This window comes from Somniosus microcephalus, chromosome 1 (assembly GCF_052327205.1).
Source record: "Somniosus microcephalus isolate GS21.2 chromosome 1, FLI_Smic_1.0, whole genome shotgun sequence".
In the NCBI taxonomy this organism is placed as follows: domain Eukaryota; kingdom Metazoa; phylum Chordata; class Chondrichthyes; order Squaliformes; family Somniosidae; genus Somniosus; species Somniosus microcephalus.
Window position 1 is genome coordinate 221,166,974 of NC_140987.1, and position 12,908 is coordinate 221,179,881.

The window sequence follows — 12,908 nt, forward strand, 5'->3', positions numbered from 1 at the left end:
GAACCATTTAAATGGATTGGGGGAACCCCTGGTCCAGGTAGTCAGATGATCCCAATTGAAGTGCAAACTTCTAGGGAGTGGAACCAACAAAGATATTATAGCCTACCTGCCAATCTTTGACCCATCTGGGATCCTCAAGCACTTTGCAGTCAGTGTGAGGTTCAGGGACAGGCCACAGCATCAGGTTTTTCTCAGCACCTCTACTATGCTTGTGTGCGACCAGCAACTGGTACAAGCGGAAATAGAGACGAGAGTCCAGGAGCACTCCCTCCTGCCTCATTAACAGGGTGCGACTTGGCCTGCGCCATCCACTCCAACAGGACATCACAGAGAAGCACAGACACAGCAATCTGGATCTTTTTTTAAAATTAGTTTTTATGGGATGTGGGCATCGCTGGCAAGGCCAACATTTATTGCCCATCCCTAATTGCCCTTGAGAAGGTGGTGGTGAGCCGCCTTCTTGAACCGCTGCAGTCCATGTGGTGAAGGTACTCCCACAATGCTGTTAGGTAGGGGGTTCCAGAATTTTGACCCAGCGACGATGAAGGATCGGCGATATACTTCTAAGTCAAGATGATGTGTGACTTGGAGGGGAACTTGGAGGTGATGGTGTTCCCATGCGCCTGCTGGCCTTGTCCTTCTAGGTGGAAGAGGTCGCGATTTGGGAGGTGCTGCCGAAGAATCCTTGGCAAGTTGCTGCAGAGCATCTTGTAAATGGTATACACTGCAGCCAAGGTACGCTGGTGGTGGAGGGAGTGGATGTTTAAGGTGGTGGAGGGGGTGCCAATCAAGCGGGCTGCTTTGTCCTGGATGGTGTCAAGTTTCTTGAGTGTTGTTGGAGCTGCACTCATCCAGGCAAGTGGAGAATATTCCATTGCACTCCTTACTTGTGCCTTGTAGATGGTAGAAAGGCTTTGGGGAGTCAGGAGGTGAGACACTCGCTGCAGAATACCTAGCCTCTGACCTGCTCTTGTTGCCACAGTATTTATGTGGCTGGTCCAGTTAAGTTTCTGGTCAATGGTGACCCCCAGGATGTTGATGGTGGGGGATTCGGTGATGGTAATGCCATTGAATGTCAAGGGGAGGTGGTTAGACTCTCGCTTGTTGGAGATAGTCATTGCCTGGCACTTCTGTGGCGCGAATGTTACCTGCCACTTATCAGCCCAAGCCTGGTCATCCAGGTCTTGTTGCATGCGGGCATGGGCTGCTTCATTATCTGAGGAGTTGTGAATGGTACTGAACACTACGCAGTCCTCAGCGAACATCCCCATTTCTGACCTTATGTTGGAGGGAAGGTCATTGATGAAGCAGCTGGAGATGGTTGGGCCTAGGACACTGCCCTGAGGAACTCCTGCAGCGATGTCCTGGGGCTGTGATGATTGACTTTCAATCACCACAACCATCTTCCTTTGTGCTAGGTATGACTCCAGCCAGTGGAGAGTTTTCCCCTCGATTCCCATTGACTTCAGTTTTACTAGGGCTCCTTCATGCCAGACTCGGTCAAATGCTGCCTTGATGTCAAGGGCAGTCGCTCTCACCTCACCTCTGGAATTCAGCTCTTTTGTCCCTGTTTGGACCAAGGCTGTAATGAGGTTGGCAGGCGAGTGGTCTTGGCGGATAGATGCCTGTGTTGTAGCTGTACTGGAACAGCTTGGCTAGAGGCACGGCTAGTTCTGGAGCACAAGTCTTCAGCACGATAACCGGGATGTTGTCAGGGCCCATAGCCTTTGCTGTATCTAGTGCGCTCAGCCATTTCTTGATATCACCTGGAGTGAACCGAATTGGCTGAAGACTGGCTTCTGTGATGGTGGGGACCGCAGGAGGAGGCCGATATGGATCATCCACTCTGCACTTCTGGCTGAAAATGGTTGCAAATGCTTCAGCCTTGTCTTTTGCACTCATGTGCTGGGCTCCACCACCATTGAGGATGGGGATATTCATGGAGCCTCCCCTTCCCGTTAGTTGTTTAATGGTCCACCACCATTCATGACTGGATGTGACAGGACTGCAGAGCTTTGATTTGATCCGTTGATTGTGGGGTCGCTTAACCCTGTCTATAGCATGCTGCTTCCACCTTGTAGCATGCATGTAGTCCTGTGTTACAGCTTCCCCAGGTTTGTGCCTCATTTTTCAGTATGCCTGGTGCTGCTCCTGGTATGCTCTTCTACACTCCTTATTGAACCAGGGTTGGTCCCCTGGCTTAATGGTAATGGTAGAATGAGGGATATGCTGGGCCATGAGGTTACAGATTGTGGTGGAATGCAATTCTTCTGCTGATGATGGCCCACAGCGCCTCATGGATGCCCAGTTTTGAGCTGCTAGATCTGTGCTGAATCTATCCCATTTAGCCCCGGTGGTAGTGCCACACAACACGATGGAGGGTGTCCTCAGTGTGAAGCATCTCCACCCCTTTCTCCTGGTCCTTGCGTCTGTAGAATACTCAGTTGCCAGGCATGAAAGCCAGGAAAAGAGGCCCTATTTGAGTGAAAGATCTATGCTTCTAAAATCATTACCTATACAGGTTCTTATGATTTGTAAGATACCTGTAGTAGATACCTTTAAGGCCCAGAAGTTCCTGGATACCGTCTGTGCTGTGGGCCAGCACCCAATAGTGCAGCCCCATGTGTGCCTAGCATGGCCCTGCATTATTTAAATTACACCTGAGAGGACGTTCGAGTGCTGAGGCCCTGGTTGCAGTCGTGCACTCTTCCAGTGCACTCTGTTCAAATTGCCCCTGCACAGCACCGGTAGAGGAAAATCAGTGTTAACCTGTCCAAACACTGCAAAGCAACAATCAACAATGCAAATAGAATGTATAACTGTATAGCCAAAATAGTTAAGTACAATTTAGGAGGAAGTCATACTTAAACTACACCTTGTCCAGCTCTGGCCATCTAAACACAAGGGAAACATTAAGTTTTGACAAAGGGTGCGCAACCGAAACTTCAACATGCCTATTCTCTCCACAGATGCTGCCTGACCTGCTGAGTGTTTCCACCATCTTCTATTTTTGTTTCAGTTTTCCAGCATTTGTAATATATTCTGTTTTGGAAACATTCAAACCCTGGATTTGGCACTGGGAAGAGACACAAGACTGATCCCTAGCTTCAGAGTACTGAGTTATGAGAAGGCAACTGGAGAAACGTGGACTATTGATCCATGAAAACAGACAGCTGAGAAGGGACTTCAGCGAGGTACATAGGATAACAAAGGGTATAGGAAAGCTAGATCTAGCAAAGAAAGTGATCAAACAAGCTAAAACAGAAAATATGGTTAGGATAGCAGGGAATATTAAAAGAAATGTTTAGCATTTCTATAAATATATTAAGAACAAGCAGCTACAAACATAAATGTCATTGAAAGTTCCCAAAAGTTATTGGATGTCAAGTGACCAAGGGATAGCAAATATAGTAAATACATTTTTCTTTTCAATTTTCACAAAGGAGAACATGGGAATCCCCACCGCCCCCCGATCATGCAAGTTGAATTTCTCGGTGGGGGAGGAGATGGAGGGAGCACTGAAATAAAGTTTGCAAGTTAAAAGAAGACAAGGCACCAGGTCCAAGTGAACTTTATACAAGGGTACTTAAAAAATAACCAGTAAAGTCACTCACAACTTTTACCAGAATCTTTAGGGAATGATTAGAAATGGGAACAGCACCTGAGGATTGGAAAATAGCTAACATAATACCACTTTTTAAAAAGAGGCATGTGGATGACCTTGGGAATGACAGGCTAATAAGAATAACAACTGGATAAAGTATTATGAGGCATCCTGAAACAACCAGATAGGTTAAAGGAAGTCAGTGTGACCTCATCCAAGGTATATCTTGCCTAACAAATTTACTGCAGATCACCAAGGAAATTATGGATCTTGCTAACTACGGAAAGTCCATGGATGTGATACATTTAGATTTCAGCAAAGATTTTAATACTATGCCACACAAGAGTAGTCCACAGGGTAATAAGAGGCAAGCTTCTCATGTGAATTAAAAATTGGCTAAACCAGAGAAAGCTAAGGGTAGTTGTGAATTATATATGTTAACATAACAAGTAGGGTGCCACTGGGATCATTGCTTGGGGCATTGTTGTTTACAGTATCTATATATATAAATGATTTAAAGCTGGGGACAGACACATAGATGTCTAAGTTGGTAGATGACATCTAGGACCACTCGGCTCTCGACATCATTACAGCCTTGGTCCAAACATGGACAAAGGAGCTGAATTCCAGAGGTGAGGTGAGAGTGACTGCCCTTGACATCAAGGCAGTGTTTGACCGAGTCTGGCATCAAGGAGCCCTAGTGAAACTGAAGTCAATGGGAATCAGGGGGAAAACTCTCCACTGGCTAGAGTCATACCTAGCACAAAGGAGGATGGTTGTGCTGGTTGAAAGTCAATCATCACAGCCCCAGGACATCGCTGTAGGAGTTCCTCAGGGCAGTGTCCTAGGCCCAACCATCTTCAGCTGCTTCATCAATGACCTTCCCTCCAACATAAGGTCAGAAATGGGAATGTTCCCTGATGACTGCACAGTGTTCAGCGCCATTCACAACTCCTCAGATAATGAAGCAGTCCATACCCATATGCAACAAGACCTGGATGACGTTCAGGCTTGGGCTGATAAGTGGCAGGTAACATTCGTGCCACAGAAGTGCCAGGCAATGACTATCCCCAACAAGCGAGAGTCTAACCATCTCCCCTTGACATTCAATGGCATTAACATCGCCGAATCCCCCACTATCAACATCCTGGGGGGTCACCATTAACCAGAAACTTAACTGGACCAGCCACATAAATACTGTGGCAACAAGAGCAGGTGAGAGGCTAGGTATTCTGCAGCGAGTGTCTCACCTCCTGACTCCCCAAAGCCTTTCCACCATCTACAAGGCACAAGTAAGGAGTGTGATGGAATACTCTCCACTTGCCTGGATGAGTGCAGCTCCAACAACACTCAAGAAGCTTGACATCATCCAGGACAAAGCAGCCCGCTTGATTGGCAACCCACCCACCACCTTAAACATTCACTCCCTCCACCACCGGCATACCGTGGCTGCAGTGTGTACCATCTACAAGATGCACTGCAGCAACTCGCCAAGGCTTCTTCGGCAGCACCTCCCAAACCCGCGACCTCTTCCACCTAGAAGGACAAGGGCAGCAGACGCTTGGGAACACCACCACCTCCAAGTACCCCGCCAAGTCACACACCATCCTGACTTGGAAATATATTGCCTATCCTTCATTGTCGCTGAGTCAAATTCCTGGAACTTCCTACCTAACAGCACTGTGGGAGTACCATCACCACACGGTCTGCAGCGGTTCAAGAAGGTGGCTCACCACCACCTTCTCAAGGGCAACAAGGGATGGGCAATAAATGCTGGCCTTGCCAACGACGCCCAGATTCCATAAACAAATAAAAAATTTAAAAAATTGGTGTGTGTTTAAACTAAAGGGAAGAGGCAAACCAATTACAAAAGGATCTAGCTAGGTTGGGAAGGTGGACTGATGAGTAGAAAATGATAATTTAATGTGGACAAAAGCAAGGTAATGAGACTGGTAAAGAGAAATAGTGCGAATATAAACTAACTGGTTCTAGACTACAGGAAGCAACACAGAAAAGAAAAAAGAAAAAACCTTACTATAGCACCTTTCAGATGTGATTCCAGAACACTTTACAGCCAATTAAGTAATTTTGAAGTTAATTTTGCAGCCCATTCTGAGGGGGGAGGGTGAACAGCCAGAGGTCGTGGTCCATATCGGTACCAACAACATAGGTAAAAAGAGGGACGAGGAAAGAGGCAGATTTTAGGGAGCTAGGAAAGAGATTAAAAAAGCAGGACCTCAAAGGTGGTAATCTCCGGATTTCTCCCGGTGCCACGAGATAGTGAGTATAGAAATAGGAGGATAGAGCAGATGAATGTGTGGTTGGCGAGATGGTGCAGGAGGGAGGGCTTTAGATTCCTAGGACATTGGGAGCGGTTCTGAGGGAGATTGGACCTCTACAGGCCAGATGGGTTGCACCTCAACAGAGCTGGAACCAATGTCCTCGCAGGGGGGGTTTCTAGTGCTGTTGGGGAGGGTTTAAGCTAATTTGGGAGGGGGATGGGCACCAGGATGTAGCATTAGAAAGGTGAAGCAAAGTGCACAAAGGATTGGGAGAGACAGATAACACTAGAGTAAGAAATAGTAAGGTATTATGTGGGGTCAGACTAAGTGAGAATACAAGAAGGTCTAAGATAGGTTTACAGTGCATCTGTGTAAATGTACGAAGCGTAGTAAATAAGGATGAAATTTGCTAAGTGACAGGAAAGTGAGAGCAGTGGTGAACGGTTGTTTTTCAGACTGGAGGAAGGTATACAGTGGTGTCCCCCAGGGGTCAGTACTAGGACCACTGCTTTTCTTGATATATATTAATGACTTGGACTTGGGTGTACAGGGCACAATTTCAAAATTTGCAGATGACACAAAACTTGGAAGTATAGTGAACAGTGAGGAGGAGAGTGATAGATTTCAAGAAGACATAGACAAGCTGGTGAAATGGGCGGGCACGTGGCAGATGAAATTTAACGCAACAGAGTATGAAGTGATACATTTTGGTAGGCAGAACGAGGAGAGGCAATATAAACAAAAGGGTACAATTCTAAAGGGCGTGCATGACCAGAGATATATATGTGCACAAATTGTTGAAGGTGGCAGGACAAGTTGAGAAAGCAGTTAAAAAAGCATACAGAATCCTGGGCTTTATAAATAGAGGCATAGAGTACAAAAGCAAGGAAGTTATGATGAATCTTTATAAAACACTGCTTCGGCCTCAACTGGAGTATTGTGTCTATTCTGGGCACCGCACTTTAGGAAGGATGTGAAGGCCTTAGATAGGGTGCAGAAAAGATTTATGAGAATGATGATTCCAGGAATGAGGGACTTCAGTTACGTGGGTAGACTGGAGAAGCTGGGGTTGTTCTCCTTAGAGCAGAGAAGATTGAGAGGAGATTTGATAGAGGTATTCAAACTCATGAGGGGTCTAGACAGAGTAAAAAGAGAGAAACTGTTCTCATTCGTGGGTCGAGAATCAGAGAACACAGATTTAAGGTGATTGGCAAAAGAACATAAGGAAAAACTTTTTTATGTCTTGAGTGGTTAGGATCTGGAGTGCACTGCCTGAAAGGGTGGTGGAGGCAGACTCCAACATGGCTTTCAAAAGGGAGTTGGATAAGTACCTGAAGGAAAAAGAATTTGCAGGGCTTCGGGGAAAGGGCGGGGGAGTGGAACTAGCTGAAGTGCTCTTGCAGAGAGCCGGCATGGGCTCAACGGGCTGAATGGCCTCCTTCTGTGCTGTAACCAATCTATGATTCTATGATTCTATGAAGTGTAGTCACTGTTGCAATGTAGGAAACTCGGCAATTTGCACACAGTAAGGTCCCACAAAAAGCAATGAGATAATGACCAGTTAATCTGTTTTTAGTGATGATGGTTGAGGGATAAATGTTGGCCAGGACACCGGTAGAACTCTCCTGCTCTTCTTCGAATAGTACTGTGGGATCTTTTACATGCACCTGAGAGGTTTAACATCTCATCCGAAAGATGACAAATCCAACAATGCAGAACTCCCTCAGTACTGAACTGGTGCGTCAACCTGAATTATGTGCTCATGACTCTGGAGTGGGACTTGAACCCACAGCCTACTGACTCATAGGTGAGAGTAAACAAAAGAGGGATCCAGGAATTTTGCCATATAGTGCACTGAAGCAACAATGCAGTATGCGGCAGCAGTAAGGGAAGAAAACTGGAATTTGTGATGTACATACGGAGGGATAGAGTATAAATACCACCAGATAATAATGAGGCTATACAAGGCAGTGGTATGGAGTACTGTCTACAATTCTGGTTACTGTACTGAAGCAAGGCAGTGGAGAAAAGGGCAACCAAACTGGCTTAGAGAAAAGATTGGCGAGCCTGGTATTGTTTACTCTGGAGACGAGAAGGCTCCAGGGAAATGGTATTCAACAACCTGAAGGGAATAAATAACTTGAACCCTCATAATATGGTTGAGATTGCCAGAAACTTTAAAACCAGGGGACATGGGCTCAAGATTATGCAGAGGGCACTGAACATGTGGAACAGACTCCCTAGGGTGACAGATACTGTGGAAAAGTAGAGGGAGAATTGGAGAGATATTTGAGGGCCAGGTGTACCTATATGATCCTATGTATTTCAAATTAGACCATGACACTAGGACAAAGAGGCACAAGCATCATATTGGCAAAATGCATATTTAGGATTGATATCAGGAAATTCTTCACCACAGAAAGAGTGATCTACACATGGAATGGATTAATCGGTAGGCTAGGAGAGGCAAAAACGATGGAATAATTTTAAGAACATGCTGGATTGCTGTAATACTGTAATGCAGTTCCCCCCAACTGTGGGTTTCGGGATGGATGAGTAGGATTGGCAGAACAACCTTCCTCCTTTAAATCTAACTTGTAACAAATTAGTAAATTGGCATGTTAATACAGTTTGTGACATTTACGTCTTGTTTGTCGCCATTTGGATAACATGAATACATTACACACAGTGGCCAGAAACCACGATTGAAAATAAACTTGGTCCTGTTTTAAGTGGGAAAGAATCCAGAAGAGCTCAACATCATTTTCATCGCAACGGTGTTAAACTCAAAGAATACAAGTCTTTGCAATATTAGAGGAACGTAAATGGTGTCTATTGAGTACAAATACTATTCTGATGAAGGGTTATACTTAAATATTAACTCTTTCATATTTTCACTTACGGTTGTGTTTTTACTTTATTGTGTTTTCTATGTTGCCAAACACAGGAGGGGAAAAAGCTCTTCAAAAACTTTACAGGGGCAGCAATGGCCCTTTAAGGTGAGCTCAGCATCATCCGATCTTATGAAATCACTGTTTTCACCATTGCAATGAGGCTATGCAGCCTCTTAAAAAATACTCAGTAAATAGCTTCGTGTTGTTTCTCTTGTACAGCCAGTTCTAAATTAGATTTTTTTGTTATATGTATGCATTATGTGAAATTTCCCATCGTTATACTGGATTTGTAATATCTGCTAGAGAAGCATTTTTTAAGGTAGACAGTGTCCCTTTAATTTAAATTGCCGGCGTCGCATTGCGTGCGTCAGCTTTCTGAGCTATAGGCTGGGTATAATGAGCAGCCGTAGCCGCGCAGGGAGGGAGCCAGGGACACGCTCCGGGAGTCAAGCAAGAGCCCCACCAAGATCTCATCTCATTGCAGATCGCGAGCATTGCAAATCCCAAACACGGTGAGCAATTCGTGCACCCGATCTTTGGTATGTCTTTGTTTTGTATTTGCGAAATTTCAAACCTAAGTTTCGATTGCAGTTGAATGTTGAAATTGGAAGGCCCTGGATGCAATGAAGATGTAGTAGGTATTAGTGGGTGGGTAAACGGCTGGATTTAAGGATTGGTGTGTAAATCGGCATGGAGCATGCGCTTTTAACAACAGCGGGGATAACAAAACCAATGAGACATGGTCGACATTCCAGCACTGAATATCGTTGTGGGGCGGGACGTCCAAGATGGAAATTGGTGTTTGGAAGACCCTTGGCCAACAGGTGTATAGAGCATAATCGTTTAATTATAAAGCTATGAAATAGTTGGATAATATTTTGAGGAATTATTGCAATAATTTTGATGAAAAAATCCTCTTTGTTACCAATCATAATATAATCCTCTTGTGCCATTTTCTGTACAAGTATAATCTGATTGTTCACTTACCCATTTTAGAAAGAAAAAAGGGGTCAAGATGTGATTGGATTGTGAAATGTATGTCCTGTACTTTAGGTTGCAAAAAATATGTGGGATGGCACTAATACTTTAATATTATTAGAACTAATAAAGGGAGCCATAGCTGAATATGTGCTTTGCAGCTCAAAAGAGTGGACTTATACATTATCTGAACATTGACCTATTTATATCATGGAGCGGGTGGATGGTAGCTTGAGAAACAATTAGAACAGGGTTGTGAGTTGGTTGGTCCTTCTGAAGAAACTTCTGCACACAGTAATTGGTGTGCTTTGCAGACTGGTTTAAGTAATGTTACCAATAACGAATGGCTATGGGACTTACATTATGAGATTGTCATTGGTACTGTATAAATTTGTTAGGAAGGAATTGATGTAAAAAAAATTATGAAAGATTATATCTTGCCTTTTTTCAATAACTTTTTTATGTTCAGTAAAAGAAATCTGAGGAAGTGGCTGATGGAAAATGTTTTAGTAATTGCAATTGACCTGCATAACAATTGGTAATGTGGTGGGGTGGAAACTAAACTAAACTAAACTACTATTAGTATCTTGACACCATGCCAAACCTCTGAGAAAATGTGAATCCAACATTTTTTATGACTATACTCAGCATATATGTACTAGTACTGCATAAATAAGGTTATATAACTATGTTGTTTTCTAAATTTTAAATCAGTAGTTGAGCACACTTTTTGGAATAATTTAAGGCCAGTATGATTTTGTTCAGATTTGTTTTATGCTGCCTTATTTTAAATTTTTATTCTTTTTCTATGTTTCTTTTAAGATGATTTAAAAGAGTTGATGGGCTAGATTTCCTCTGTTGTGGGGAGTCCAGAATGAGGGGCATAACCTTTAAAATTAGAGCTAGGCCGTTCAAGGGTGATATCAGAAAGCACTTCTTCATGCAGAGTAATGAAAATCTGGAACTCTCTTCCCCCAAAAAGGCTGTGGATGTGAGGGAAAATTGGAGCTTTCAAGACTGAGATTGATAGATTTTTGTCAAATAAGAGTATCAAGGGATATGGAGCAAAGGCAGGTAAATGTAGTTGAGGTACTTATCAGCCATGATTCAACTGAACAGTGGAGCAGCTTGAGGGGCTGAATGCTGTACTCCTGTTCCTATCATTTTTTTAGGTTGGAACACAATTAAAGAAGTAAAGGTGTGTTTTTTTTACAATGTTAGACGTGTTATAACACCAGATAAGAATTTAAGACTAGAAAGTGTTAAACCTCAGAAGAGTAACTAACTTATTCAGTGGGCGCTGAGAAATCACACCTGTGTGTAACTATCACGTTCAGTCTCCATTAGCCCCTGTTCTGTGAAAGGGCCTCGGGGAGTGAATGGCCTACTCCTGTTCCAATCATTTTTTTTATTAGGTTGGAAAACAATTAAAGAAGTAAAGGTTTTTTCTGTGTTCCTGTATGGAATGTGTGGGTAAGTGGCAGAGTGGTGCTGCCTCCGACCTCCTGTTTGATGGTTGGCAAAGTGGATGTGCTGTTGCTTGAGGTAGATGCAAAGAAGATTTCTCTCTTTGGAGCTCTTGGACACTCTGCCCAGAGGACAGCAGTGCTTGGGGTGGGTGTCCTGGCTGCTGCAATTTAAAATTGCAGTCTGCCAGATTGGGGTTGGAAAGGAGTGAGTAAGTCCCCAGCTCTTTTAACTGACCCCCTGCCTGGTTTCCGCCAGGCGGGGTGAGTTAAAATCGATCCTCTAGTTTTGGCATCAAGCACTCCCAGGTCAGGTTGAATACTGTTGACTGTAAAATAAAGCCCCATTCACTTTGCTCCAGTAATGTGCCTGAGCTCCAGCCTCAAAAGGGCTTCTTCCCTCTTCTGTTCCACTAGTGTGATATAGTTCCTTTACCCATAACAACCATCCAATGGATGGTAGGTGGTGAACTAGATGGACCTTGGTCTTTCTTCGTCTAGCAATTTCTATGAATAGTGTAGAAGTAGCTAAAGGTGAGGTGGAGAGAGAGCTTGAGGGTATTAGTGGACTCTACTTGTGATGTTACTGAGGCGCTGCAAAGTATGGTGAACTCTATTGCCCGATCAGAAGAGCATGAAACTATAATATGCTGGTCAAACCACATTGCACAAACTTTTTTTTTTCCACCCCTTTGTTTTGGGCCTTCCCTTCCCCCCCCCCCCCCCCCCCCCTTTCCTTTTTCTCTCTCTCTCCCACATGGCAGCTGTCTCTCATCCTGCCTGTACACTTCACACCTAATCTGAGCCGTCTTTTGTCTCCACTATCCTATTCCCATCTCGTCTGGTTTTGAATACCTCTTTACTTTTGTTCTATCGCAGCCCTGCCTTCGATCTATTTTATTTCCTTTCCAGTTTTGAAAAAGGGTTAGACCCGAAACGTCAACTCTAATTTCTCTCCACGGATGTTGCCTGGCCTGCTGAGTTTTTCCAGCATTTTCTGTTGTTATTTTGCACAAACTATGGCCAGTTCTGGTTATTAAGACACATGGGAAACATTTGAGGCCTGGAGGTAGTGCACCACAGAGCCGTGGGACTCATCCCCAGCATCAGAGGGCTGAGCTATGAGGTAAGGCTAGACAAACTGAGGCTCTTTAGCTTTGTAAGAAGGTGACTGAGAGGGAACCTTCATAGAAGTAAACAACCATTTTGTAGAAATTGCTGACCAGCTGCAGGTGTGGATATGGCCACACCATTTTAGCCATATGCACAAATTTTAGTAGAAAATACCTTAATTCGCATATCCTACGGGTAAATGTACTTCACACATGTATATTTTCTAAACAAACAAGACAGATTTAGATCAGATGTTAGGATGATTGTATTCACTCAAGACAGTAATCAGCACTTGGAATAGGTTTTTGAATAGGGTAATGGAGGCAAAACCTTAATCATTCAAGAGCCAGTTGGAGGCTGTGATGAAGACACTGGGTTCTTTCTGGATGTATGAGCTAGGACAGCCTTTCTCATCTGTGTTTATCTTGGTTTAATGTAGGAAGTCACACAACACCAGGTTATAGTCCAACAGCTTTATTTGAAATCACAAGCTTTCAGAGCGCTGCTCCTTCGTCAGGTGAAGTGAAGAGAAGCATACAGGCACAGCATATATAGTCAGAGAAAACTGCCA

General features: G+C 44.0%; 1 protein-coding gene across 2 annotated transcripts in view; it reads left to right on the forward strand.

Moving 5' to 3' along the window:
• Window positions 1–9,149: 9,149 nt before the first annotated feature.
• The window catches only part of LOC147124621 (soluble lamin-associated protein of 75 kDa-like), a 49,041-nt gene continuing 45,282 nt past the window's right edge, over window positions 9,150–12,908 (forward strand). Inside the window, exon 1 of one of the 2 annotated variants that reach the window (XM_085990549.1) lies at window positions 9,150–9,292. The gene's annotated coding sequence lies outside the window, so the exon portion shown is untranslated. Of the gene's footprint in view, window positions 9,320–12,908 lie in introns of both variants that reach the window. The other variant, XM_085990557.1, reaches the window with a different exon arrangement.